A 27,864-nucleotide genomic window follows, 5' to 3' on the forward strand; every position below is an offset into this window, starting at 1 on the left:
TTCAAAAGTTGAAATCTGAATAACTACAACTCATGGTAAAAAGGTAAAAATTTGTTTAATTGTCTAAGATGATTAAGCAGTTCACGAAGTATGCACAGAAATTACAATATTCTGCTAGAATCAGACAAGTTTCTATTCAGCATATCTGCTTTCATGATATACTAATTCTCCAAATTTCAACACAAGCTTATGTGAAAGCTATGCCAGAACTTTCCTACATATGCCAGATGCAATTGATGCAATCTGGCTGGGACTTATCATGCATATGTCATAAATATGCTCAGCTGTCTGGATTTTTGCAAAAGACGGCTGGTAGTTTAGCAGGCAGATGGCATGCCTCAAGAGCATAAGTCAATGATGAAGAATACATTAAGATACTGAAAAACTAAATCCCAATACCTCTCAGGACACCCAAGGAAGAACTCACAGTTTGTATCTTACCAAAGTGTATACATTTTTAGTAAGAGGTAAAACTGTCATCTCCAGATGAATAATTCAAATACTGTTTGTTACCTTTTACAATACAGATATTGCCAAATTGTGTACATCCATAGCCTGAAGGACAAATGGGCCTCATAGGAGCAGCCAAAGAGTTGTCTGACCGATACTGGAAATGTGGCCTGTGAAGGTTGTACAGGAAGCTGAAGGTGGCTCGAGTTTAGAGGAGGGAGGAGCTCTTATTTAAGCACACCAGGGGTACCAATGTTGTCTCTAATAGTTGGTGGGTAAAATAATTTTCAAGCACACCATTTTAGAAACAATTCACAGAATCTCCACACATGTATTAATCAAAAATTCACACTGCAAGTAGAATATTGCAGTGCATCTACACACTTTACTTTGAAGTGGTGATTGTCGTGATCTTACTTGAGTTGCAAAAACACTTCCACGGTTGTACACTAGAGGGGGAGAAACACCATCAAAATAGCCCAGCTAGGAACCCAAAGTGCCAAGATGAGTGTTGAATAAAATAAAAGGTTTATTTTAGCGAAAAAGGCTGTGCAAGCCTCAGAGCTCAAAAGAGCATGAAGGAGATATCTGAGAAGGCTAGGCCAGGGGTCCTCAATCACGGTCCTGGAGAGCCGCAGTGGCTGCAGGTTTTTGCTCCAACCCAGTTGCTTAATAAAAAGCACTTATTGCTAAAGTAACACTTCTGCTTCACTTTAGTGATTTTGAGCCCGTATTGCTTAATTTTGTCTTAAACAGCTATTTTAATTGCTCCTTATTATCAATAACAGGCAAATGACAAGAGAGAGCAGCATTTCTCCATTTAGCTTATTTACATTTACACCTATGTGTATTTATCTGCACTATTGGGTTTAATTAAATACTTGGAAGAAAAATGAAGAGAAAAAAGTGAAGGACTGAGAATTACTCGTCCATTTTAGCCTTCAAATCATTTGCATGATAGAAAGGGAAAGAAAATCTAGGATATGAGAATGACCTGACATAGCAGAGTTAATTTAATTTCATAGCTTGTTAGTGCTTTATTGGCAAGAATTGCTTTCTAATTAAGCAACCAGGTCAGAACAAAAACCTGCAGCCACTGCGGCTCTCCAGGACTGGGATTGAGGACCCCTGAGCTAGGCGATACATAGCAAACAAAGTACTAATAAAGAATCGAAAACAGAGCAGAGGTTCAAAAGATGACAATTAACATAGTTCCAATCTGAAATCCAGAGGCATGGTCAAAAACAGAGCAAGGGTTCAAAAAAATCAATAATCACAGTCCCAAAACGAAATCCAAAGACATTGAAAAACAAAGCAAGGTCGAAAATCCAGAAAACACAAGCAATAGTAATAACAAAAACTCACCACAACTCTCCACTGCCTAGCGTGTTCAATGAACCGTGAAGAATCAAGGGGAGGCCCTCTCTTAAATTGGAGGGATGTACCTAGTGGTGATGCACAGGTGGCCCCACTCCTTGTGGGACCACCCACAAAGCACAAGGGACAAGGACAAATGAACACAAAAAAATGTACATATAGATATAATAAACCTCAATACAAAAAATACACAAAATAACATGAAACAAACAAGAAACACCATATTGAACACCAGCCAGGGAGAATATGTTGGCCGAACCACGACAGTGATAATGTCCAACAACATGATTATATCTGAAACATGATTGTCTTTCTTTATTTCTGCAGTGCTGTCAAAACACTATTTTACTTGCAGTCTTTCTGCTAGTACTGCCATTTTGTGCCTTTTAGATTTCATGGGGCTGCCATGTAATGTGGTTGAAAGAAACATGAGGTATGTGGTATATGATCTATGATAACGTGGCATACTCATACCATATGATTTCTAAAAATTTCAGCATTAGATTTCTGCCTGTGGATCCATTTCTCCATTTCTTTTTGTTTTACATATTGTAGTAATATTGAGTTGAGTATAGCATTGCACATTCATCTGAACTGTATTGTACATATAAAGTAGAATAACATTTCCAGCTCTTAATTCTGGAATTTTTTATATTCATCAGAGATCCTGGCTGTATTATAATCAAAAAGTCTGTCAAGTACATATTACCAGTGATAACCATTTTTTTTTTCTTTTTAATTTTAGATGTTTATTTTCCCCTGGTTTTTATTTTCTTCTTCATTGGCACCTGACCATAGCTATTTTCTGAAAAAACTATCATATCATCACTTGCAGATAAAATAGGCAGTGGCTTTAGAAATGTTTCATTCACTTTGTACACTTCATTTATTTTAATTTTAGTATTTGTTTTTTTTATCTGTATGCACTTATTTTGTAATAGATTTTCCAATGACCAGTCTCCCCACACCATCCCTCTTACATCAACTGGAATGGCCAGTAACGAGTCCACCTCTGACCATCAGTGTGGGCTGTCCATAACTGAAGACCGAGTAAAACAACTGAGGAAACTACACACAGGAAAAGCTGTGGGACTAGACAAAGTCAGCCCTTGAGTTCTTAAGGCCTGTGCTGACCAACTTTGTGATGTCCTCTGTCACCTACTCAGTCAGTCCCTAAAGCTTCAGACAGTGCTGCTGTAGAAAAAATCCTGCATTGTTCCTATTCCAAAGAAGGCAGGCACCTCTGCACTTAATGACTACAGACCAGTGCCACTTGCATCTCATATCCTCTTGTGGTAGTCCACCTGGACCCACAGCAGTTTGTCTATCAGACAAAGGTTGGAGTAGAGGAGGCAAATACTGTATCTGTCTACTCCACAAGGCTTATTCTCACCTGGACAAAGCTGGCAGAACTGTGAGGATTATGTTTTTAATTTCTCCTATACCTTCAGTACTATCCAGCCATCCCTGTTAAGAGGTAAAGTCAGAGATATGCAGGTGGATGAGCCTGTGGTGTCCTGGATAATGGACTTGTCTGTCAGGCAGACTAGTTTGTGAGACTCAAGAACTGTGTTTCTGACATGATGTGAGCAACAATGGAACACCAAAAGGAACAGTCCTGTCTCCTTTTCTCTTTACTCTGTTTACCTCAGACTATAAATATAACACCCAGTCATGTCACTTGCAAAAATTCTCAGATGAGTCTGCATTTACAGGATGTATTGATAAAGGGGATGAGACAAAGTATAGGAGAAAGGTGATTGTCATTGTTTCTACGTGCAAAGAGAATTGTCTGCATCTAAACATCCGCAAAACCAAAGACCTGATTATTGACTTTTGCTGCAGCAAACAGCCTTCATGTCCAGTCACTATTCAGGGAGTGGATGTAGAGGTGGTCCACTTCTTAGTACTTAGGGTTCACATCAAAGACAGGTTGGACTGGTCTCAGAACACAGACTGACTATATAAGAAAGGTCAGAGCAGTCTAATTTTCCTTGGGAGACTGTGGTAAGTGACATCCTTCACATCTTCCACAACTCTGTGTTGGCCAGTGTAGGTTGCTGAGTTAATATCATCACTTCAAGAGAGGCTAACTGAATCCACAAGCATATTAAAAGACCAAGCTCATTTAGAGGATGCACTGTAGACACCCTGGAGGTCGTAGTGAAGGAGAGAACAAAAGTGAGAGCCATTATGAACAATACTGCACATTCTCTCTCTGATACACTAACACTGACTACTTTTAGCCAATTAATTATTCCACAGAAGTGTGTCAAGAAACATTACTGAGGCTCCTTTATACCAACAGAAATATGCCTGCATAATGCATCACTGTGACTGTGACTGCCAAGTCAAAAGTTCTCTTTCTTTTTGTTTTTCTTGCTTTTTACTCATTTAGGCATGTTCAGAACATAGTGTGTGTGTGTATATATTTATTTATCTACCTATTTATGAATGTAATTATTTTAAGGCAAATTTCCCCCTAATGAGAAATAAACTTCTAAAGTTCTGCTGCTTCACAGTAAAGGGACCGGGGTTTGAGTCTTGGGTTCCCCCTGTATGGAGTTTGCTTGATGCCCCTGTGTCTGCATGGGTCTCCTCCAGGTGCTCCCACTTCCTCCAACCCATAAAAGACATTTAGGTTAGGTGAATTGGTGCTACTAAGCTGGTCTCTGATGTGTTTTTGGGTGCGTATTCCCCCTGTGATAGACTGACACCTTGCCAACCAGGGAATGTTCCTGCTCCAGCTTTCATGTGATGCTGCTCTGGATAAGCAGGATTAGAAAATTGATGGGTGATTGGATATACTTTAACGTAACTGGTATTTTAATTTTTATTAGTGCAAATATTATTATAATATTTACCCTAAACTATAAACAAAGATAAAAAACAGACACTAGAGAGACTGTGGAATAATAAGACTGTCTTCTAGTAGATTGTCTTTGGATGTAGAACTCAAATGAGATGAACAGGAAACACTCTTCCCTGACTGACAGATGAAGAGAAGATTCTGTCACTGTTGCCCTGGGAACCGACTTTGCTCTCTGCTGATCACTTTACAGCATGTGACGTATAGAAAAATATAACATGAGCAGAAAACATGGACAGAAATGCTTGGATACTTAGTTGCACTCAGTCTTTTCAGTAATATTAAGCTATGAAGTAAGATACTGGAACCAATTCTAAAATAAAAAAGGAAAGGTTTTTTTTCGTGCTCCATTAATTCTTACTCACAATGTCTTTAATAGCAGTAAATTAACAAATAACTCCAGTAGTCTACTGATTTTTAATGGGAACACAAAACTGCTGGTACTATCTTCCAATAACTGAAGACATAGCAAATGTAATTCTTTTCTGTTTAAATCCAACACTGTACTCTTACTATAAAACTATTTTATTAATGAATAGAAGAAAAACTGAGATCACAAGGAATACATAAAAACACAAACACACACTCCCCACACTCATTCCTAATGATTACTAACCAAGTATGTAAGTTTGCATTTCTACTATGGTGGATGCACAATACATGGCTAAGAGTGCACTGTGGTTGTTATGCTTGCGTTAAACTGGACGCAGACCTTGAGATCTCAGTCACTTCACCCTGGTAATGTGAGCATAGCCTTTGCTCTCTGCTAATGCATAGCATTAAAAGTGGTTTCAAAACATTATAATTTTGTTCGTTATCATCACCACTTTGGGCATAGGAAGACCTATCTTTTCATTAGGGCATTTACTGTATAACATACAAATATTTCCTGTATTTAACTTATAGAATGTATCCCGTCACCACTGAGTGCCTGTTGCTTTTGACATGTGTCCGTAACACTAATATGAACTTTTCTTTGAGCTACAAATACAAGGTTACCGCATATAAAAGTGGAAACAGGGATTGATAAGATCAGCCCATAGAAAATTTTGAAGCAGGTAAGAGTTTATAAATGGGGTGAACAGAAACTTTGAAAAGGGTTGAGGCTATTTATGGTCACCATTAAAATAGCAAATGGTCAAAAACACAGGCAACACAAGAAAGCATGCAGAACACATGAAAATACAGATCTGAGGATCTGAGGAAAGTCACCAGTACAAAATAATGCACAAGCAGGATATTCTTTGCTATTTCAGACTAATGCAGTGATTAAACATACAGTTGTTTTAACAGTGATACACTGTATGAGATGATGAGATAATTAATATTACATGATAAAAATACCAAACATGAACAATTTTCATAATTTTCTTCGACCCAGTATTTCAAGATAATCTTTCATTTAAAGTCCCTATAAATGGTTGCTTCCAATGACTCTTTTCGATTGTTACAGATAATGACAGAAATAGATAAAAACAATACTTTACACTGATTTGAAACTTGTAAAACTATAAGTCGAGCAGGTGTAATTATAATAGTTAAAAGTATTTGCAAGCACACTGAGCACATTGAGAAAAGACTATGAAAACAAGTGCCTGTTGTATGCGGGAGGCTATTTAAAGCAAATGGTTCCTGACAGAATTGAATGAATTAATCAGGCACTACTATGAAAAAGCTGATTACCGCCACTAACATTTTGGGTGTAATAATATTCTGTAAAAACTCTTCATACTAATTTTCATCAAATCATGGAAAGAGGCAGTGAAGCTATTAGTCCAACAAATCAACACCTCAACAAATACAGGTGATTATATTTTAGATATGGAATTTTTTATGGTTTATGCTGTGAATCTGGCATGCCAGGCACTATTTACTAGACAAGCAGTCCTGCAATTAGGCACCTAACCCATTTCTGTTTACACATTATATATAATAAAAGTGATGGCCTGAATAAATACATGCTTAAATTATATATTTCTACCAAAATATTATTCAGGATAATTTGCACATATCTCCTTGTCTCTCTGAGGCTCGAGTGTCTTGAGTTAGAGGTGGATATTGCTGGCATCGTTCTTAAGCTAATGTCTGATTTACTGCCAACATGTTTTTTAGCCATCTTTGTTAAGAAATTAATGTGTTTTTTTACAGCTGTCTTAGTCTTGCATATTATTATTTTATCTTATTTCTTCTGAGCATGTTTAACATAGTCCTTTGATACAGAACACATAAATGCACAAATGACACTAAAACACACACTGTTCTTTTTCTTTGGGACTGTATCTACTATTTGTCAATTAACTTCTTAAAAGAACCTTCTGTAAACAATTAAAGAGCTCAATATTAACAAGCAAAAGGATAAAAATGTAAAAGTGTCTGCTGCACAGGATGCTAATGCCTGTGTTGGATATTTCTGAGTCTAAATTTAGATCTTAATTAAACAGCCGTCACATGGCCTCTGCAGGACCCAGGATTGGGAGCCCCCTGCTGTACACACTGTCGGCTACTGAATATGGAGGCTCCTGCATTTTCATTTTTTATTTTCCAGTTATGAGAATCAACTCAGAATTTCTTTTCTGACATTTTTTTTAAATAATCTGCTACTGTGGGTCCCTTCATTTGGATTGTTACTGGGCATGTCAAGAAGGTTATGAGATCAATTAAAATGTAAAAGACAATTTAAAGGTAAAACAAAAGCTGAAAATGCAACACACTGAAAATGGCACTGCAAGGACAGGCGCAATTAGTAAACAACCAAGCAAACATCTGTCAGATGATCTACTGTAAAATTTAAATACTAAAAACTTTAAAAGATACAAGTATCCTAATTTATTGCCATTAATTATCACTGAGTCTATTAGCAATTTGTCAGTAAGAACACTTCCTTCCAGCCAAGAAAATGTGTAAGCACCTAAACAAACATGACATCAGAACTAATGCTGCATGTTTTGTTGAACTGCAGTTGAAAAACTTTTTGCTTTAGACTAAACCCAATTACTAAATCTTCTTTTGTTTTAAAAATTAGCTCAAAGGCCACAACAATTCCCATTATACTCACTGTGTCACCTAGCAGAGCACTCACTTCGACCACCTACACCAGACCTTCACTTCTGTAGCTATAGTACCCATCTTTTCCTTCCCTAATGAATTTTCATCAGGAAGCAGACACAAATTAGTTTTTTCAGCAAGAAGAGGAGAGTATTCACTTACAAGCTGACTGGCTAGTGTCACAGACGTTTGCTTTGGAAGCAGTCAATGGGCTTACATCGGGGAAATGACAAGCCGGACAGGGGGTTGGCGATGAGCACTAATGTTTCTTCTTCTCTCTCCACAGACATTCAGAAGAGAGAACCACCTGACCACATCACTTCTGCCTCAGTTCTTAACCCCCAATGATGACCTCATTCCACTTCCTTTTCTGCAAGCACGTCCTCCCTGTCATCCCACTAAGAAAACAATCAACACTCACTCTCAGTCAGTGAGTATTCGCCTAAGTATCAGCTCAGTCATTAATGACTACTCTAACCTAAAGCTTACAATATACAAAGTGGATCCCCAAATCTTTTTCTCTATGTTTGTGTCCTTCCACACTAGTTATACCCCAAAACAAGAATACTTCTGTTGCTGCTGCGTTAACAAGAAGCATGCTTTTCAATAAGGACAGTACTACTACTGACACCAGCTGGACTCTTCAGTTTGAATAAAAGTCACTGATGAGGAAACTAAACATGTCAAGAATTTCTGAAGTCGGAATGCCAAATTTCTTTGTGTCTAATGAAAGCCATCTTCAGTGGAAAGTTAAGTGTGATAAGTTATGGTTTGTTAATGTGCAGTATTTTTAAACAGTGACGTAACTGGGGATTTTTTTAACTGGGGACTTTTTATTATTTACATTCTTCCCCTTGGCAATATCGTTCATAAATATAATATTAATTTTCACTGTTATGCTGATGACACCCAGCTCTTCCTTGCTAGTAAACCCACCTCTTCTTTTCCACCATTTTTGCTTATTGACTGCATTGATGAAATTTAATCCTGGTTTTCTTTAAGATTTCTTAAACAGTGACAAAACTGAGGTTCTCCTCATTGGCTCAAAATCATCATTATCCAAAGCCGATAATCTTTCTCTTGTGATTGATAACTCCATTGTTGCCCCATCACCTCAGGTTAAGACTCTATCTTTCCAATCTCACATTAATAACATCACCCGGTCTGCTTATTTCCACCTACGTAATATTAATCGCATCCGCCCCTCTTTCACTCCCCATACCACTGCCATTCTTGTTCACAGTCTTGTTACTTATCATCTGGACTACTGCAATTCACTCCTCTTTGGTCTCTCTAATAAATATCTTCATAAGCTTCAACTAGTCCAGAATTCTGCAGCTCATATCATTACTCGAACCTCATCTATTCACCATATCCGGTCTTGCAGCAGCTTCATTGGCTCCCGATTAAGTTTCGAATGGATTTTAAAATTCTGCTACATTTAATGCCATTCATAACCTCGCCCCTCCATATCTGTCTGACCTTCTTCATGTTGCCATTCCCTCCCTTAACCTTAGATCCTCTTCCTCCATCCACCTGACCGTCCCTTTTGCCCGTCTAACCTCCATGGGGAGCAGAGCATTCAGCTGTTCTGCTCCCAAGCTCTGGAATTCAATACCTACTGAGCTCAGAAATATCGAATCATTTTCAACCTTTAAATGTAAACTTAAAACACATCTGTTTAAAATGACTTTTTCTTAATGTGGTTTTGTTTTGTTTTAATTTTTAAATTTTCTGATGTTTTAAGTTTTGTTTATAATGTGCTGTTTTTGTTTATTGTTTGTTCGGTGTCCTTGAGTACTTAGAAAGGCGCCTTGTATAAATAAAATGTATTGTTATTATTATTTTTCCCTGGGCTTTGGCATTTGTCCTGCCCATCTTTGAAGACTAAATATCAAGTAAACTTTTTGAAAAAAAAACCTTTTTTGTCCTTACTAGCTATTCTCAAATGAACTGAAGAGATATTCTTCAAAAATGAATGACTTTTTTATATGTTTATGAATGGAACACCCTTCCTTCCTCTTCTGGTTGCAGTATAAGCATGAAAGGTGCAATTGTAAAGTTAAAGTTACACCAATGAATATAAGTTTATAATTTGGAGCCGCAACAGGCTTGAGTTTTAGAGTTTATTTAGCAAATCGGGACCCACATGTTTGGACAATTTTAAATATGAATTATGATTCTATTCTAAGCTATGACTACCTTCTCTGTAAAACTAAGAATAAGAAGAATATTAATAATTTCCCAGTATTCTTCCTATATTTTTATTTTATTTCTAAGAAAATGTAACTATGTTTATTAGAGACTGAATAAAAGATAAGCAGAAGAAATATTGTGGTGTTTTCAATAAAAGTGAAAAAAGCATTATTTTGTATTAGCATTCTAAAGCTCTAGCTAGTTAAAATCTTTATGCAAAGTTTGACTTTTAAAATGAAAATTAACATTGTGCAAAGAACAGCTGCCAATAAGCTAATTCTGCTATTTTAAGCAATCGTGGGACATATCTAGCCAGCAACGTGCAGAGAAAATCCTTCTTAGTGATGATCAGGATTATATTTCTGAAAAAGTTTGCTGGTATCCTAGTAACAGCATGACATGCACCAGGCTCTCCTTTTGAATGCAATCAGCATTCACGGCTAACAAGTCTAATAACATGCCATTCTAGTTCATGCTGCACACTGCTTCAGATTGATATTGGTCTTGATGTGATCACTTACGCACCAAGTGCTTATCTTCTGAAGAATGTACAAGATAATTATTAGACTTTATTAGCATTCACATCCATACAGAACCCAATCTAGTTACTTAGTAAACAGTGAGCGTAAAAATAAACTAATGAAAATACAAATGTCTTAATGGCAAGAAAGGAGTGATTAAATTCCTGAAGAAAGACTCAAATTGGACAAAACGGACTGTATGTCATGAATTTTACTAATGTGTAACTGTGATTACAATTATAACAATAATGATTAAAAAGTGTTTTTTTATAAAATGTATCATACATTTAGAAGATTATTTCCCCACTTATACACACCCATACTCTACATTTATAATGGAATAAATCTATTAAATGTACAAATTGAACTAGATGCTTGTAAATAAGTTTGAGTGGATGCCATGCAGCTAACACAATTTTAATCATTAATGAACTAATAAAAAATACTGTTCAAAAATTGAAAAAGAAAATAGAATGCCATCCTTAAACCTAGGGTTTTGAATAAGAAAGTAAATGGATCATAATTTCACCTAAGATCAATTAGTTGGAACTTTCATAAAATAGATTTCAAGCTGCATGGAGGCTGGTGGTGGTGGGATATATTGGTTCAAACCTCATTCCGACTAAAGCTATGCTTAAACATCCTTGATCCAAAATGATCCAAGAAAAGTAATGTTTACATTGCAAACACTGCAAAATTATTTTTAAATGAACTGAATTTGTACTCATTTAAATCTGCAATTAGGTTTACCAGTCCTTCTAAAAATGCATTTGATAAAAAACATTATTACTGACAAAAAACATGTAGTGCCAAGTAGTGCAAAAATAACCTTACATACATTTTGCATTACGGGGCTCATCTGACAATAGATTAGATTAGATAGATAGATAGACAGACAGACAGACAGACAGACAGACAGACAGACAGACAGACAGACAGACAGACAGACAGACAGACAGATAGATAGATAGATAGATAGATAGATAGATAGATAGATAGATAGATAGATAGATAGATATAGTGACTTATTAAACAGATACCATGGTAATCATGCCTTCTCTAATCATGTTAGCATCATATTATCACACCACAGCACACAACTGACAGCACTCTTTACTCCTACTCTGTCACATGTGAACCTGGACTCCCTTATTCCTGTGGGCCAGCCCTTGACCCATCGTACCTCCCTGCGATGGGCTCAGCAACCCCCTGGATCAATCCTGTATCACATTGGTCTTAATTTAATTTCAAGAGATTGTAGGAAACAAGTTGATATTGGCACAGTAATAACTCTCAAAAACAAAATGTTTAAACACAAAATGCACAAAAATGAGTTAAATGAGTTCAAAACGTGGTCCCAAATTCTTACTAACTGATTATATATTTCTTTATAAAGCATTCTGAAATACATATGCAAATATTAATGGTAAAGTCAATAACACTCCAATTCTGGACAGCAACAGTCATTTTTATTTGTCTTTCTTAGTTGTCATTATATCACATTACAGGGTTGCTAGTTTTACTGAAATTCATAAACTTTAATGAAGGAAATGTGCCAGAAATACATGATGTATGAAAACTGCACATGGTAAAAAATAAAATTCAATGTCTACCTTGTATCTATTATTACCAAAACCCTGGAGTATATTTATACTTGTGCATGGATTGTGTTGCATAGTGAAAGTGTAATGAAGATCTGCTCATTGCTGCAATTGGTGTTTCACTTTTAACTACATGTAGAATTAACTTTAGAGATCAGAAGTACTAGAACAGAAAATCAGCTTCGTTATTACACAGCAGCTTCAGAAATATTCTTAGATATTGTCATTGCTTGACACGTGCTTGTCTCAGCACATTAATATATCATATGAAGAATAAACATTCAAACTCACAATACTGAACTATGCATTAAACAATATAATTAAAAAAATAGCAACTTAGGCTATTAATACAAGCCAAAATCTGAATTTTTGAGCTAATACTGATTAAACAAGCACACACTTAGAACCTCATGAACTTTAACCTTTAGAGCTATTCTCAAACAAACTCTTGCATCTCTTTTAAATGACTGTTACAGATTCAATTAAACTCTTTACTGACTTGAAACTTTGGATCTTTTAGACCATTCTCTTACAAGCATAAAAAGCAGAGTTTTTTTGGAATCTATTAGCCCAGGGTAATTGAGATCAGAATGGACAATAAACCTGAGAAAGAAAAACACTTATGGATTATTAATATAATCATTGTTAATTCCATGTGAAATCAGGCCTTTAAGTTTGGGATGCATGCTGTGCATAAACAAGAGTACAGAGAAGGAAACAAAAGAAAGAAAGAAGAACACACCCGGACAAAACATCTGAACTCCTAAAGAAATTGGCAAGGCTTCTGCAGACTGCAGCTGCTCTACATCTAGACTTGAAAAGACTCAATTTCCATCACATATACTTTCAACATAAGTCTTTTTAATAAGACTCTTTTCAAATATATTTCCTAAAAAATGCAAAAAATACATTCCCTTAAAGATTTCAAATATATTTCCTACTTTTCCTACCATCAGTTTTGCAATATTTTAAATATAACTTTTATACTGTTTGACTGTGTCAAGGTATATTGTTAAGAACACCTGGTGTGGATGATTGCTATATTCCCACAGAGGTTAACAGCTGAGAAGAGACTCCTTCAATACAATGCATTGTGGTGAGCGGGAGCCTGTTTTGGTTATTGGCACAGGTGTAGCTCAGGTCTGATGAAAACCATTTGGTGTGCTTGTGCACATCTAGTAAGTCTCTTTGCTAGAGGCAGCAGTCCACATGCAGGTAAGGTTGTACATGTGGAGCACTTTAAAGCAGATACCTAGTACTCATATAAACATAGTTAATACAAAGTAGTAACTATAGTGTGGGTGAATCAAAACAACAAACATACAAATCTCCATGATAATATATTTAAAGTAAAAGCACCTGGTCTGGGCGATTGCTATATTCCCATAGGAGTTATCAGCTGAGGTGGGAGGCCTCCAATAAAAAGTAGTATGGTGAGCGGGCATCTTCTTTGGTGGTTTAACCATGTGGTCTGCTTGTGCTGAGCTAGTAAGTCTCTTTGCTTAAAGCAGGTGTCCACATGCAGATAAGTCTGCACATGTGCGATGCTATAAAGCAGCTATATTAAAGTACATTTCCACAATAATACAATGCTTATATTAAATTTTTGGTGTATATTCTTCAACAGAATTCATGTGTTGTTTAGTATTTTGTTCTACTTGATGGTCTGTGTCACCCTCTGAATCAGTCTGCTTTAAAGGGCACTAAAAATATTTCATGACTTATCATATCTTTAGGTTTTTAAAATAAAATCTCTCACTGTCTCTAGAGAACAAACAAAAACAATGAGTAATGCAATTCAGCTCCACAGCATAAAAATCATGGTTTTATAACCTATCTATTCTATAGTTTATCTCACATGGTGAGGGGACAGACAGCACTTGTTTTTTCAAACTTTTCCAGCAATTTTCATAGGGGAAAATAGTGTATGTAACAGTTAATATAGAGGCGGCTGGTGACTGAACACTAATTTGGTAGGATATGAATGCAAAGACACAAATGCATTGCTTAGTGGCAAAAATGTTTCTTAACCATTTTGAGTATTATGTTTTACTGCATTAATTTGTATTAGAAAAGTGTGATTTGACTTCAATAAAACTCACAGTAATTGCTTTTATGTTATAATTAAATATACCAATCTAATATTTATCCCTGGAGACATGGCTTTGATTTTTTTTGTCCAGTCACAGTCTGGCAATACATGTTGAAATGTTCATGTTTAGTTGATTGGCAAGTCATGGGGTATACAGTACTGTATATATATACTGCATTCTTTGGCTCTCTGGACTCCATAAGAACATCCCTGGTAACCGTTTATGACCACAACAGATGAGTTGAAAAGCTTCAGCAATACAAAGAAATCACTAACTTACACTTTACTTCTCACAGGTTAAAAAGAATTAAGAGCTGAATAATCAAAGAATATTGAAGTATTAGTGATAGAATTACAGGATACCAGTAAACATACAGTGTGGGGAACAACTGACAAACCTCCATTCACTTGAACCATACAATGAAAACCCACAAACAACTGCATTTGGAAGATGAAATAGCACAAGACTAAAAATAAAAAAACAACTTTGAATTCCAACCTGAAAAATGTTTTTACTTAAAAATGCTAGTGGGTGTTGAAAACAAACAGGCTGGCAAATTAATTTTATGAAGACCCATATAACCAACACATTGCCCAACAAATTAGCAAAAGAAATGTCACAGGTAGGAGAAGAAATGCTTCTATTGTTAGAAACCACCTTCTGACTAACTAGAATGCATGACATTTCTCCTACATATTGATTATTCAGTTAACTTGCAATGTAGACAGGTCCTTTAAGTACTGACATTTTTTATTAAAATGTCCTTATAATTTAATTTTTAAAGTGCTTACAGTTTTGTATACTGGAACATGTAAGAAAAAGTCAATCCCGTTTGAAAAAGATCACACAACAAAGAACAAACTGAAAAACTTAAAGTTGATTAGACAAAAACTTCTAGAGAGCTGTCTGTTACTTTTACACTGCTACTAAGGCAAAAGCCAACTGTATGAGTGTTTGACAAGAGAACCTCTTATTGACTACTTACAGTATAGTCAACATGCAAGCACATATTCAGTCATTTTGAGTTATGATTAATTTATTTAATTTTAACATAATACACCCTCCATGAATTGCAATACTATAACAAAGACAAATAAATAATGTGATGGACCATTCTTTTAATAATAAATACATCAAAATAGGTAAAAAAAAACACCACCAAATATTTAGTTTAATATAAAATAACATAATATGTGTTTAATCTGCTTAAACCCATGTAGGTTTTTGGGGCCTGAATCTATCCCAGTAGCATTAAATGCAAGCCGGGAAACAAATCTGATCAGGCATTTACAGGGCCCACTCACATACAGTTCAGTTCACCACATCAGACATATTTAGAATTGACAGTCAATCTAACATGCACATCTTTGGGGCTACAGAAAAAAAATAGAGAACTAAAGAAAATCAATTGAGACATGGAAAAAGTGTACATACTCTGTTCAGATGACAACCTGGCATTGATTTATAACTCAGAACGATTGATTCATTGGACCTTACCACTGTGCCATAGCACTTCCTGCTATTTTAATTTTACCATAATTAAAGCAAAAATTATAATTAGCTAATGTAAGACTTACATAATGATATTATCTTAAAGCCGGCTTCTATTCCCTATATGCAGAAATAGAAAGCTTTCTAAAAAAATATGAGGTACTATATTCAGAGGCAACGGTTGAGACTGGCTAGTAACCAGTAAAGGTGTTGTAACTGCACCAAGAGTCTGCACTGCATCTAAATGACAGCCTCAGAAAGAGACAAACAAAATAATTACAAATGTCAAGCCAGCACTTCAGAAAGAAGATGTCCAGTCTTTTTCAGGGTAAATGCAGTTTGCCGAAAAGCACATAAATGACTTTAAAAAAATGAAGACCCATCCAGTTTTTTCAAATGAGCTGAGTTGCTCATTCAATTACGAATCACAGAGAAGCAATGCACTTCTTTGAAGGTTGTTTTTTACATTTGAGAACATACTCCGGTATATACACTACATGAAGGGGCTAAAATTAATAATGTAAAAATAAGTCCTTTGAGTTTGCATCTGTGCCAAGAATGTTGGATATGAATGAAAAAATGTTAGCATCAGAGAAAAACTTTCAATGAATTGTTAGATCTGTACAGTTTGAATTTGCCTATAAAAAATTATAACTTCTAAGAAAATACCAGTTCTAACTTCAAAGAGCCGGCATATTAGTTGGGGTATTGAAGACAAGCACACAAAATTAGCCAACTTTATTAATGCTTAATATTTTAAGTCGTTCTTACATATAAAGTGGACATAGGACAATCGCCAACAATGGGGGAAAAAAAACTCCACAAACCATGTGGCTATTTCATGAATGGGAACAAATACAAAAGCGCTTGTAATGTGATACTCTGAAAACACTACCCACTCAAGACTAACCCATGGACCCCTACAGTGGTTAAGAAGCCTCAAGACTGCATACGAAGGACTTCCATCAAGGAGTATTTCAGGTATTGTAAGACCTGCTGCACTTAAAAAGAAGTGCAGCAAAGTGGTGGAGTCTGTATTGTGCAGTGGACAAATTCTCCCTGAGAATTCTTATACTTTAAACAGCAGCTAAAAATTGCCCACATCCCTGAGCTGATAATGAAAGGGTATTCTAGCAGTCTGACCTTTAATGCTGTCTTGACTACTCCCATAACATCAGGAGCAGAAGGTACAAACAGTTGCACATCTTTAGAGCAGATTCTCTGCATGCCATAAGCTTCTCTCAGCTGCCTCTAGATGGTTGCTGAAAATGTCTGATGGCTAATTGCCAGACTGGCTAATGTTAAGTGGCATCCATCAAACAACACACTATTATGTATTAGCTGTTTTAGAATTTTGTCTAATTCTTTTTGGAAAAATGATACACAATTACAAGTACAGAACAATTTTTCTGCTTTCTTTAACTTTCATTGGTTAGAAACAGATAAATATGCTCTCTTCCTATATCTTTCCCCTCGTTTCCCTGCCACTTACTGGAAGTTTCTAGCAAGGGCCATGTTACTGTGTTTTGTTTGCATAGCTAATGCATGTGGGTATACTTTCAGTTAGTACAAGGTCTGGGGTGTTGATATAGCCATTTTTTTGACAACTGATATATTGTTTGGTTGTTAACATCAGAATCTTAGCAGTACATATCAGTGGATGCCCTGATCTGGTGATCAGTATTACAATAGTGTGGTTTTGAAATATCAGTGAGGATTCGAAAGGTACTGGGGAAATGTTACATGTGCTACTACAGTGTAATCAGCTTTGCATATAGTGTAATTAAGCAGAAAAAGCAAACATAATTGTACCTATTTGGTTAGGTTTGTGTTGATGAGCACTAAAAATATATAAAACTACAGTGCACATGGGAGGAAAGGAGATGTCCACTAATATGAAAAAGAAACTCTACCACCTTGAAATAAAGAAGATGGGTTTGCTTTTTCTTCATTTCTCTCAGTCCTACTCTCTGCTTAGAGTGTCTCCTCCAGCATAATCCAATTGCTTTTAAGAAAAGTTGGCTGTTCTTTCCCCAGATGGGTCCTTTCAACTGATTTTAAGTGATCAGTGGTAAAAAAGAAATCAAGCTAAGGTCAGCTATTCATTTAAGTTTTTAGAGTCGTAGTGCTTTTTCTTGCTAAGTGGTGGCAAAGGAACTTATTTTCTGCATATTAACTGCAATATGGTGATGATGATTATGATTATTACCTGGATATTATCCTGGAGACAGAAGACCAATAAATGATTCATTGTAGGGAAGGCTAGAAGAGGCCTTTGCACAGAACTGAAGAGTTGATGTTGCTGCTGCTGCTGCTGATGATGAACTGAACAGTATTCTTTAAAGTAACTTAAATACAAGGGTACTAGCATAATCTGTTAGATATAGACCATTATACTAGTTTTTGCTCTCTGCAATTATTATATGAACCTTTTTTGTCCCATATAGCGTCTGTCCTCACATAAAATGCTTGCAAGCTTTCGTGTAAGCATATACTGTATGGTGCGCACTCAGACCATATTGCTTTTGTGTATATTTATTTAAAGAACTCTTGCAAAAAGCCAAATTTCCCCCTGAGGACAAAAAAGCTCTCTCTATTTTATTGTAAATGTAAGCTAAATCTATGTAAGTAAGAGAGGCAAGTACAGAGCAAATATGTCTGTAAAACAATATAATGTACATACTTAGCAATGTGTAGTATCAATTACTGGTGATTTCTCCCAATTCTGAGTCTTATTTTCTCATGGCTAAATGAAAAATGGATACTAGCCTTAAAAAGATGGAAAAGGAATTAGGAAAGTAAATTAAGCACAAAGAAGAAGGAGAAATATTGTAAATGTCAGGGTAGTTAAACCATGCTGGGTTTCCTTAGAAATGGTTGCTTTATTTGGCAGGAGCCACGAACAGTTTATGTGGCTCAGACAATTCCAAATTGCATGTTACACTTGTTAGGCTAAAGAGCTAATCTGTTATATCAAATGAAAAACTAACTCCTGCACTGCTTGAAAGATGTTGTTGCTGTAACTGTAAAAAGGAATCAGAGAGAATATTTTACTACCAGGAAATATGGAATTACCCTATCATCACAAAAAGAAAAAAAAAAACATTTCTTGCAGGACTCTGTGGTGGAGCAAATAGTCACTGCATCATAGCTCTCATAGGTTACTTACATCACACTACGCTTCACTTTGGGTAAAAAGTCAACAGTTCCAAGGACATTTTGTTTAAGTCCAGAGAAACCTCATGCAAACTGTTTGCATTACCACAAAGCAACACCCCTTAACAAAGGGTATATAACTGAAATTCAGGATACCTCCTTGCCTAATTTCATTACAACAAGAGGAAGTGATTTTTACAACAAGCTAAAGAGCTGTCATTTTGCAATACACAGCTTTTGAACTGGCTAGCTTTTTAAGTGCACATGGCATGTCAAGAAATAAACAATATGCACCTGTGTTTGCATGTTAAAAGAGGTGGAGATGCACAAGCAAACTTTGTGTATCTTCATCTTAAGGTAAATGTAACATCATCAGTTTAATGTCTTTATCATTCTTTCTCTGATATACTCGGATCCCAGGATCATTGAACACTTCCCTGCAACTTAATCAGTGCCTCCAACAGGTAATACAACATATTTATAGAGCTTTCTACTAACATGGTTTTGTGATTTCTCTCCTTGTGTCTATAGTGCTTCTCTTTGTCTTATGTGTTTTGTTTTGTCATATTTTCTTTGTATTATTTTTTTTATAAAAAATAATCTCTCCAATAAGTAAAACAATCTTCTTAGTGCATGCACTTTTTCACTTAAGAAACATAGCTAAAGTTAGACCTCTTATATCACTGAAAGATGCTGAGAAATGATCTCATGTTTCAGTCGACTAGATTACTGTAACGCACTCCTCTCAGGACTACCCAAAAAAGACATAAATCATTTGCAACGAGTGCAGAATGCAGCTGCTAGAATCCTAACTAGGCAAAGAAAATCTGAGCACATCTCTCCAGTTTTGATGTCACTACACTGGTTACCTGTGTCATTCAGGATTGACTTTAAAATACTGCTTATGGTTTATAAAGCCTTAAATAATCTCGCTCCATCTTATATATTGGAATGCCTGACGCATTGAGATCTTCAAATGAGTGTCTCCTTAGAATTCCAAGAACTAAACTTAAAAGAAGTGGTGAGGCGGCCTTCTGCTGCTATGCACCTAAAATCTGGAATAGCCTGCCAATAGGAATTCGCCAGGCTGATACAGTAGAGCACTTTAAAACACTGCTGAAAACACATTACTTTAACATGGCCTTTTAATAACTTCACTTTAACTTAATCCTGATACTCTGTATGTTCAATTTCCTCATAATATCTACTCATGGTGGCTCTAAAATCCGTACTGACCCCTACTCTCTTTATGTTTCTTTTCCCAGTTTTTTGTGGTGGCGATCTGTGCCATCACCACCTAATCAAAGCACCGTGATGCCCTACATTGATGGATTAAAACCCAGAAGTCTACGTGACCATCATCATCAAGTCCTTCCGTGAGAACCCTAAATACAAAGAGGACTGATGGAGATCATTTATGTGAGGTAGAATGCCCAGAGGGGACTGGGCGGTCTCTTGGTCTGGAATCCCTACAGATTTTAGTTTTTTTCTCCAGCCTTCTGGAGTTTTTTTTGTTTTTTCTGTCCACCCTGGCCATTGAACCTTACCCTTATTCTATGTTAATTAATGTTGACTTATTTTATTTTCGTACTGTGTCTTTTATTTTTCTATTCTTCATTATGTAAAGCACTTTGAGCTACTTTTTGTATGAAAATGTGCTATATAAATAAATGTTGTTGTTGTTGTTGTAGTGATAAAACCACAATTCATAAGAGGCTTACAGTATACATCATAATTGAAATTACATTTTTATTCATGTACTTGTGCCAAATTATGTCATGCCACCCTCCACTCAGAACCGATGAATTTCTGTCTTCTGTTGTACCAACCTCTAGCAACACCCTAAGCCAGTATTGAAAGCTGAAAACAGTGTAGACACAACAGAGAAACTGATCACCATACCTCCATTGTTAAAGTGTTGTATTGCGCAGGACTGAAATCCTTATGGACCTGCTAGAATAGGTAATCAATAAAAGATCAGAGACATCAAACACAACAAACAAACAAACCAATCTGCAGAATACCTGCGAAGAATAACAAAATAATTTACACCTAATTGGCAGAACCAAATCACCAGCATCTGCCACGTACCAGTGTTCAGTCGAGGATTGATGGGTGCTGGAATAGACCCCAGCACCAACTTATTCATACTTTTATGTATGTTGAAACTGGCTTGTTGAGCCTGAGTAGAAAATTGCTCCAGCAACATGGTAGCTTGACTTTGAATCAGACTGGATTACAATATTTGTAGCTCACATTTCAAGAAACTGGATCCTACAGAAAATGATTTTAAAAGTCCATGAGAGAAAGAGTGATGTTGAGAGCATGCACTGATACAGAACTGAAGCAAAATTCAAGAATTTATGTAAGACTACTGTAAGTTGAACAGAAATATGTGCCACACGTCTCTTTAACAAAAGAACCTCTTATTGACTACTTACAGTCAATATAAATCACATATTTCATAGGCTCAAGGAATGTCACAGACTATTTAGTAGAATGTCACCAGCTATCCAGCTCATTAGCTCTAACTATAGTTTCATATATTTGTGGCTGATATTCCACCATTGTGTTATGGGCTACAAGATGAAGTTCACATTCTTAGTGGATATGTTTATTTTTAGCCATCCCATTCAGATTTAACACTTAATATACTTTTCTTCTATTAAAATAAATAGTGTGGGATGGTCACTAATACTCACATTAAACAACAACATTGCTGGTTCTGTTACTGCCTCAGACACTCTGTGTGAATGTGAGCACAACAAATAAAATGCTTATGTGGCAACTGGAAAAACAATTACAATGTATTCTATCTCATAAATTATTTATGAATCAAGACCTCAGCTAAACTAATAGCATGTAAATCCAATTTGAAAACTTTTAGATATTGCAAAAAAAAATATAAGAAAGTTATAAATATCAAATAAATGTATATGGCATTATCCAAAGATTACAGAAGCTTTCTAACATATTTAAGTGAAAGTTGAAACCATTATTCAGACATTATCAAGTACAAGTTAAGAATAAACTGTGATGAAGATGCCAGTCCATTGCAAGGTGCACTCCTTTGAGACAGACAAGGCTAAGGATGCAGTTAATAAAGCGCAGAGGCTGGGTATATGGAGAAAACATTTGGGAAGCCAGCAAAGAAAAAGGAAACCAGTTATGAATTATATTTTACATTTCCTTTTGCTTTTGTCTTACCTAACATCAGGACTGCTTTGATTCATGCTCATTTTATAACAGTAAAATGCTTACATTCTCAGATTAAAATGCTTCAGCTGTTTATTTACTTTTTCTGTTTGCACTGATTGGTTGCCATTAACAGTTTCCACTTATTATTAATTTTTTGCAGATCTAGCCAACTCTGTGCTGATTTAGATAAGATACAATATGCTGTAAGCTGCTTATAATTTTAGAATTAATATTCCAGTTGCAAGTATTGAATTCTACATTTTCCTAAAAGCATTGTTTATGCATGATCTCATAACACAAATTCTCAATACTGCTTAATTCAATTTAAGGTGAAGGACCCTATAGTGCTAGTCTACAGACCACCAGGCCCATACATTGTTCATGACTGAATTTAACAATCTTTTATATGTTTTGGCTATTAATTATGATTGGGGATTTTAATGTACACATTGATGTGGAAACTGATACCATTAGCAAATGTTTTACTTATTTGTTAAATTCAGTAGGATTTGGTCAGATTGTCAAAGGTCCAACTCATAATCATAACCACAGATTTAATTATAGCTTACAAAGTTGAAATTCAAAATTTAAATATTACTCCATTAAGTAAAGTTATTTCTGATCACTACTTAATTACATTTGATTTAGTCCTACCCTTGCCAATGCACTCACAGATTAAAACAAAGAGTGTGACATCTAGGATATAATTCTGCTTCAAAATTTATAGATATCTTGAGTAAGTTGAGTGTAATTGTGAAAACCCATTTAGATCAGTTAACATCAAATGTAAACGTGGAAAACAATTTAGAGCAGCTAACATCTCATTATAATGTGACCTTGAGAGATGTTCTACATGTAGTGACTCCCCTTAAAACAAAAGTGATCAAAGCACATAGAAACTCTCCCTGGTTTAATGAGTTCACTCAAGCTCTTAAATTAGAGTGTTGAAAACTAAACTGAAGTGCAGATGGACAACAACAACAAAGTTGCAGGTCTTTCAAATAGCATGGACAGAGGGTGTTAAAAAATATTTAAAAACTCTCTTTAAAGTTAATTCAGAATAATATTCTACAATAATAGCAATAATAAAAATTCTCAGGTACTATTTAAAACAGTGACTAAATTAACAAATGGGAATTCAGATCTACAGTGCAAAATACCAACAGATATTAGCAGTACAGACTTTATGAACTTCTTCAATGAGAAAATTAAAAATATAAGATCCCAGATCTCAACATCACAGTACAAATCGCATACTAGCTTAGCAGGCCCTAACCCAGCCACAGGGGATGCACAAACCAGTGTGTTTCTTCGTGCCAGTCGCAAGCTCGGATAAATCAGGAGGGTTACGTCAGGAAGGGCATCCAGTGTAAAATTTTGCCAAATCAATATGTGGACAACAATACAAATTTCCAAACCGAATCGGTCGAGCCCCAGGTTAACAATGACCGCCAACCAGTACTGTTAGCCAACAGGGTGCTGGCGAAAATTGGGCTACTGTTGGCCGAACAAGAAGAAGGAGAAGAAGAGGGAGGAGACATGACTGGAGGCAGGAGGAGAGGAGGAAAGTAAAGAGAGTGGAATTGAGGGTAGGAACTTTGAATGTTGTCAGTAGGACTGGTAAGGGGAGAGAGTTAGCAGATATGATGGAGAGAAGGCAGGTTGATATATTGTGCGTGCAAGAGACTAGGGGAGTAAGGCCAGGTGAATAGGAGGTGGATTCAAATTGTTCTATCATGGTGTGGATTGGAGGAGAAATGGGGTAGGAGTTATTCTGAAGGAACAGTATGTCAAGAGTGTTTTGGAGGTTTAAAGAGTGTCAGGCAGAGTAATGATTATGAAGCTGGAAACTGGAGGTGTGATGATGTATGTTGTTAGTGCATATGCACTGCAAGTTGGGTGTGCAATGGGTGAGAAAGAAGATTTTTGGAGTGAGTTGGATGAAGTGATGAACAGTGTACCCAAGGGACAGAAAGTGGTGATTGGAGTGGATTTCAACGGGCATGTTGGTGAAGGGAACAGTGGAGATGAGGAGGTGTTGGAAAGGTATGGTTTCAAGGAGAGGAATGAAGAAGGTCAGAGGATAGTGGATTTTGCCAAAAGGATGGACATGGCTGTGATGAATACGTATTTTATGAAGAGGGAGGAAAATAGGGTTATGTACAAGAGTGGAGGAAGATACACACAGGTAGATTACATCCTTTGCAGAAGAGCTGATCTGAAGGAGACTGAAGACTGCAAAGTGGTGGCAGGGGAAAGTGTAGTTAGGCAGCATAGGATGGTGGTCTGTAGGATGACATTGGAGATCAACAAGAGGAAGAGAGGGAGAGCAGAGCCAAGGATCAAATGGTGGAAGTGGAAAAAGGAAGACTGCAAGGTTGAGTTTAGGGAGGATGTGAGACAGGCACTGGGTGGCAGTGAAGAGTTACCAGATAGCTGGGAAAATACAGCAGATGTAGTAAGGGTGACATTAAATAGGGTGCTTGGTGTGGCATCTGGAAGGAGAAAAAGAAAACCTGGTGGTGGAATGAGGAAATACAGGAGAGTATACAGAGGAAAAGGATGGCAAGAAGAAGTGAGATAGTCAGAGAGATGCAGAAAGTAGACAAGAGTACAAGAAGATAAGGCGAAAGGTGAAGAAAGAGGTGGCGAAGGCTAAAGAAAAAGCGTATGATGAGTTGTATAAGAGGTTGGACACTAAAGAGGGAGAAAAGGTCTGTACCGACTGGCTAGACAGAGGGACCGAGCTGGGAAAGATGTGCAGCAGGTTTAGAGTGATAAAGGATAAAGATGGAAACATACTCACAAGCGAGGAGAGAGTGTTGAGCGGATGGAAAGACTACTTTGAGAGGCTGATGAATGAAGAGAACGAGACAGAAGAGGTTGGATGATGTGGAGATAGTGAATCAGGAAGTGCAACGGATTAGAGGATGCCTGAGGAATTGAGAAGATGTGTATTGGTGCCAATATTTAAGAATAAGGGGGATGTGCAGGACTGCAGTAACTACAGGGGAATAAAATTGATGAGCCACAGCATGAAGTTATGGGAAAGAGCAGTGGAAGCTAGGTTAAGAAGTGAGGTGATGATTAGCAAGCAGCAGTATGGTTTCATGCCAAGAAAGAGCACCACAGATGCAATGTTTGCTCTGAGGATGTTGATGGAGAAGTTTAGAGAAGGCCAGAAGGAGTTGCATTGCATCTTTGTGGACCTGGAGAAAGCATATGACAGTGTGCCTCAAGAGGAGCTGTGGTTTTGTATGAGGAAGTCGGGAGTGGCAGAGAAGTACGTAAGAGTTGTACAGGATATTGATTGATTGTACAAGGGAAGTGTGACAGTGGTGAGGTCTGCGGAAAGAGTGACGGATGCATTCAAGTTGGAGGTGGGATTACATCAGGGATCGGCTCTGAGTACTTTCTTATTTGCAGTGGTGATGGACAGGTTGACAGACAAGATCAGACATGAGTTCCAGTGGACTATGATGTTTGCTGATAACATTGTGATCTGTAGTGACAGTATGGAGCAGGTTGAGGAGACCCTGGAGAGGTAGAGGTATGCTCTAGAGAGGAGAGGAATGAAGGTCAGTAGGAACATGACAGAATACATGTGTGTAAATGAGAGTGAGGTCAGTGAAATGGTGAGGATGCAGGGAGTAGAGTTGGTGAAGGTGGATGAGTTTAAATACTTGGGATCAACTGTACAGTGTAATAGTGATTGTGGAAGAGAGGTGAAAAAGAGAGTGCAGGCAGGGTGGAATGGGTAGAGAAGAGTGTCAGGAGTAATTTGTGACAGATGGGTATCAACAAGAGTGAAAGGGAAGGTCTACAGGACGGTAGTGAGACCAGCTATGTGATATGGGTTGGAGACAGTGGCACTGACCAGAAAGCAGAAGACAGAGCTGGAGGTGGCAGAATTAAAGATGCTAAGATTTGCATTGGGTGTGACGAGGATGGATAGGATTAGAAATGAGTACATTAGAGGGTCAGCTCAAGTTGGACGGTTGGGAGACAAAGTCAGAGAGGCAAGATTGCATTGGTTTGGACATGTGCAGAGGAGAGATGCTGGGTATATTGGGAGAAGGATGCTGAGGATAGAGCTGCCAGGGAAGAGGAAAAGAGGAAGGCCTAAGAGAAGGTTTATGGATGTGGTGAGAGAGGACATGCAGTTGATGGGTGTAACAGAACAAGATGCAGAGGACAGAAAGATATGGAAGAAGATGATCCGCTGTAGCAACTCCTAACGGGAGCAGCCGAAAGAAGAAGAAGACTAGCTTAGCAGACCCTGTCTCACATTGCATTCAGCACTTTAGTAATTTTAATCCTGTAACTGAGCAGGAAATCTTAAGTTTAATTTCTAAAATGAAACCCACTACTTGCTCCCTAGATCCAGTGCTAACAAAACTAGTAAAAAGTGCAATGGATATTCTTGCAGCGCCTATTCGAAACATTATCAATAGTTCATTATTGCATGGCACAGTACCTGATGCACTAAAAGTGTCAGTCATTAAACCATTACTTAAAAAGTCAGACCTAAACCCACACATACTTAATAATTATAGACCTATTTCAAATGTACCCTTTCTCTCGAAAATGCTAGAAACAGTAGTTGCCAATCAGCATCAGTCATACTTTATGCACTACTATTAATTTGAGAAATTCCAGTCTGGTAACGGACTGATCATAGTAAAGAAACTGCAGTAAAGCGAGTTGTAAACGACATTCTGATATCCTCTGATGAAGGAAACTCCACTGCAATTATGTTGTTTGACTTAAGCGCAGCATTTGACACCACTGACCATTCTTTTTTACTGCACAGGTTAGAAAACGATGTTGGGCTTACAGGCACTGTGCTCACTTAGTTTAGTTCTTATTTATCAAATTGATTCCACTATGTACAGAAATGTGCTGACAGTACTCCATCCCTATACACAGAAGTTTAATATGATGTCCCGCAGGGCTCAGTACTGGGACCTTTACTGTTTTCACTTTAAATGCTTTCACTGGGTTCTATCATTAGGAAACATAATGTTAATTTTCACTCGTATGCAGATGACACCCAGTTATACCTTTCATTTAGATCGAAGTTTCTTCGATGTTGTCTTTAATTAGTTGTGTTAAGTGAATTAAAGGAGTGGGTGGATGAGAACTATTTGTCTTTAAACACAGATAAAACAGAGATGTTAATTGTTGGAGGGAATGACGCTGATCACAGCAATATTTGGTCATCATTTAACTTGGTTGGAATCACCATTAATTTTACTGAATCAGCCCGCAACCTAGGAGTTATCTTTGACTCTAGCATGTCAAATAAAGCGCACATTACAAAGTTGTCCAAATCATGTTTCTTCCATCTTGAAAAAGTTAGGAAATTATGGTGTTTTCTAAATAAGCAGGATTCTGAGAAATTAATTCACGCATTTACTGTATATCTAGTAGGATTGACTACTGCAATGTGGTGTTCACTTGATGTTCAAACTGTTCTTTATACAGCCTCCAAATAATCCAAATTGCTGCTGCAAGAATTATTACAAGAACAAGAAAATACGAACACATAACTCCAGTTCTTAAATAAACTTAAGTTTATTACACAGAGAATTAAAAAAATATATTTTTGTTGCCAATAGATGGCAGCACCTACCCTGCATTTCAAAATGGCGGGGAGACGGTTGTCAGTTGAACAGTGGGTGTGATGTGTTCGCCTTTTCATAATTGCATAATTAGATCTGGACCAACCTGTATAAAGCATTAAATGGCAAAGGTCTGACTTACTTGTCTGAACTTATCATGAACACAGGGGGCAGTGCCAGAATACTTGTAATCTAAGTGCCAAGCAAACAAAGCAAACATGGATCAGAGGGGATAGCCATTAA

The 27,864-nt window shown here is 36.8% G+C and overlaps 1 protein-coding gene and 1 long non-coding RNA gene across 2 annotated transcripts in view; one reads left to right on the forward strand and one right to left on the reverse strand.

Annotated features, from left to right (window-relative positions):
- Nucleotides 1-27,864, reverse strand: part of LOC120533951 (copine-8) — a 780,386-nt gene that overhangs the window by 153,516 nt on the left and 599,006 nt on the right. The window lies entirely within an intron of this gene.
- Nucleotides 6,414-8,376, forward strand: LOC120533952. Its single transcript, XR_005634657.1, has 3 exons — nt 6,414-6,500; nt 8,028-8,171; nt 8,288-8,376. It is a non-coding gene; the product is annotated as an uncharacterized LOC120533952 (long non-coding RNA).

Source organism: Polypterus senegalus, chromosome 8 (assembly GCF_016835505.1).
Source record: "Polypterus senegalus isolate Bchr_013 chromosome 8, ASM1683550v1, whole genome shotgun sequence".
Classification (NCBI taxonomy): Eukaryota; Metazoa; Chordata; class Cladistia; order Polypteriformes; family Polypteridae; genus Polypterus; species Polypterus senegalus.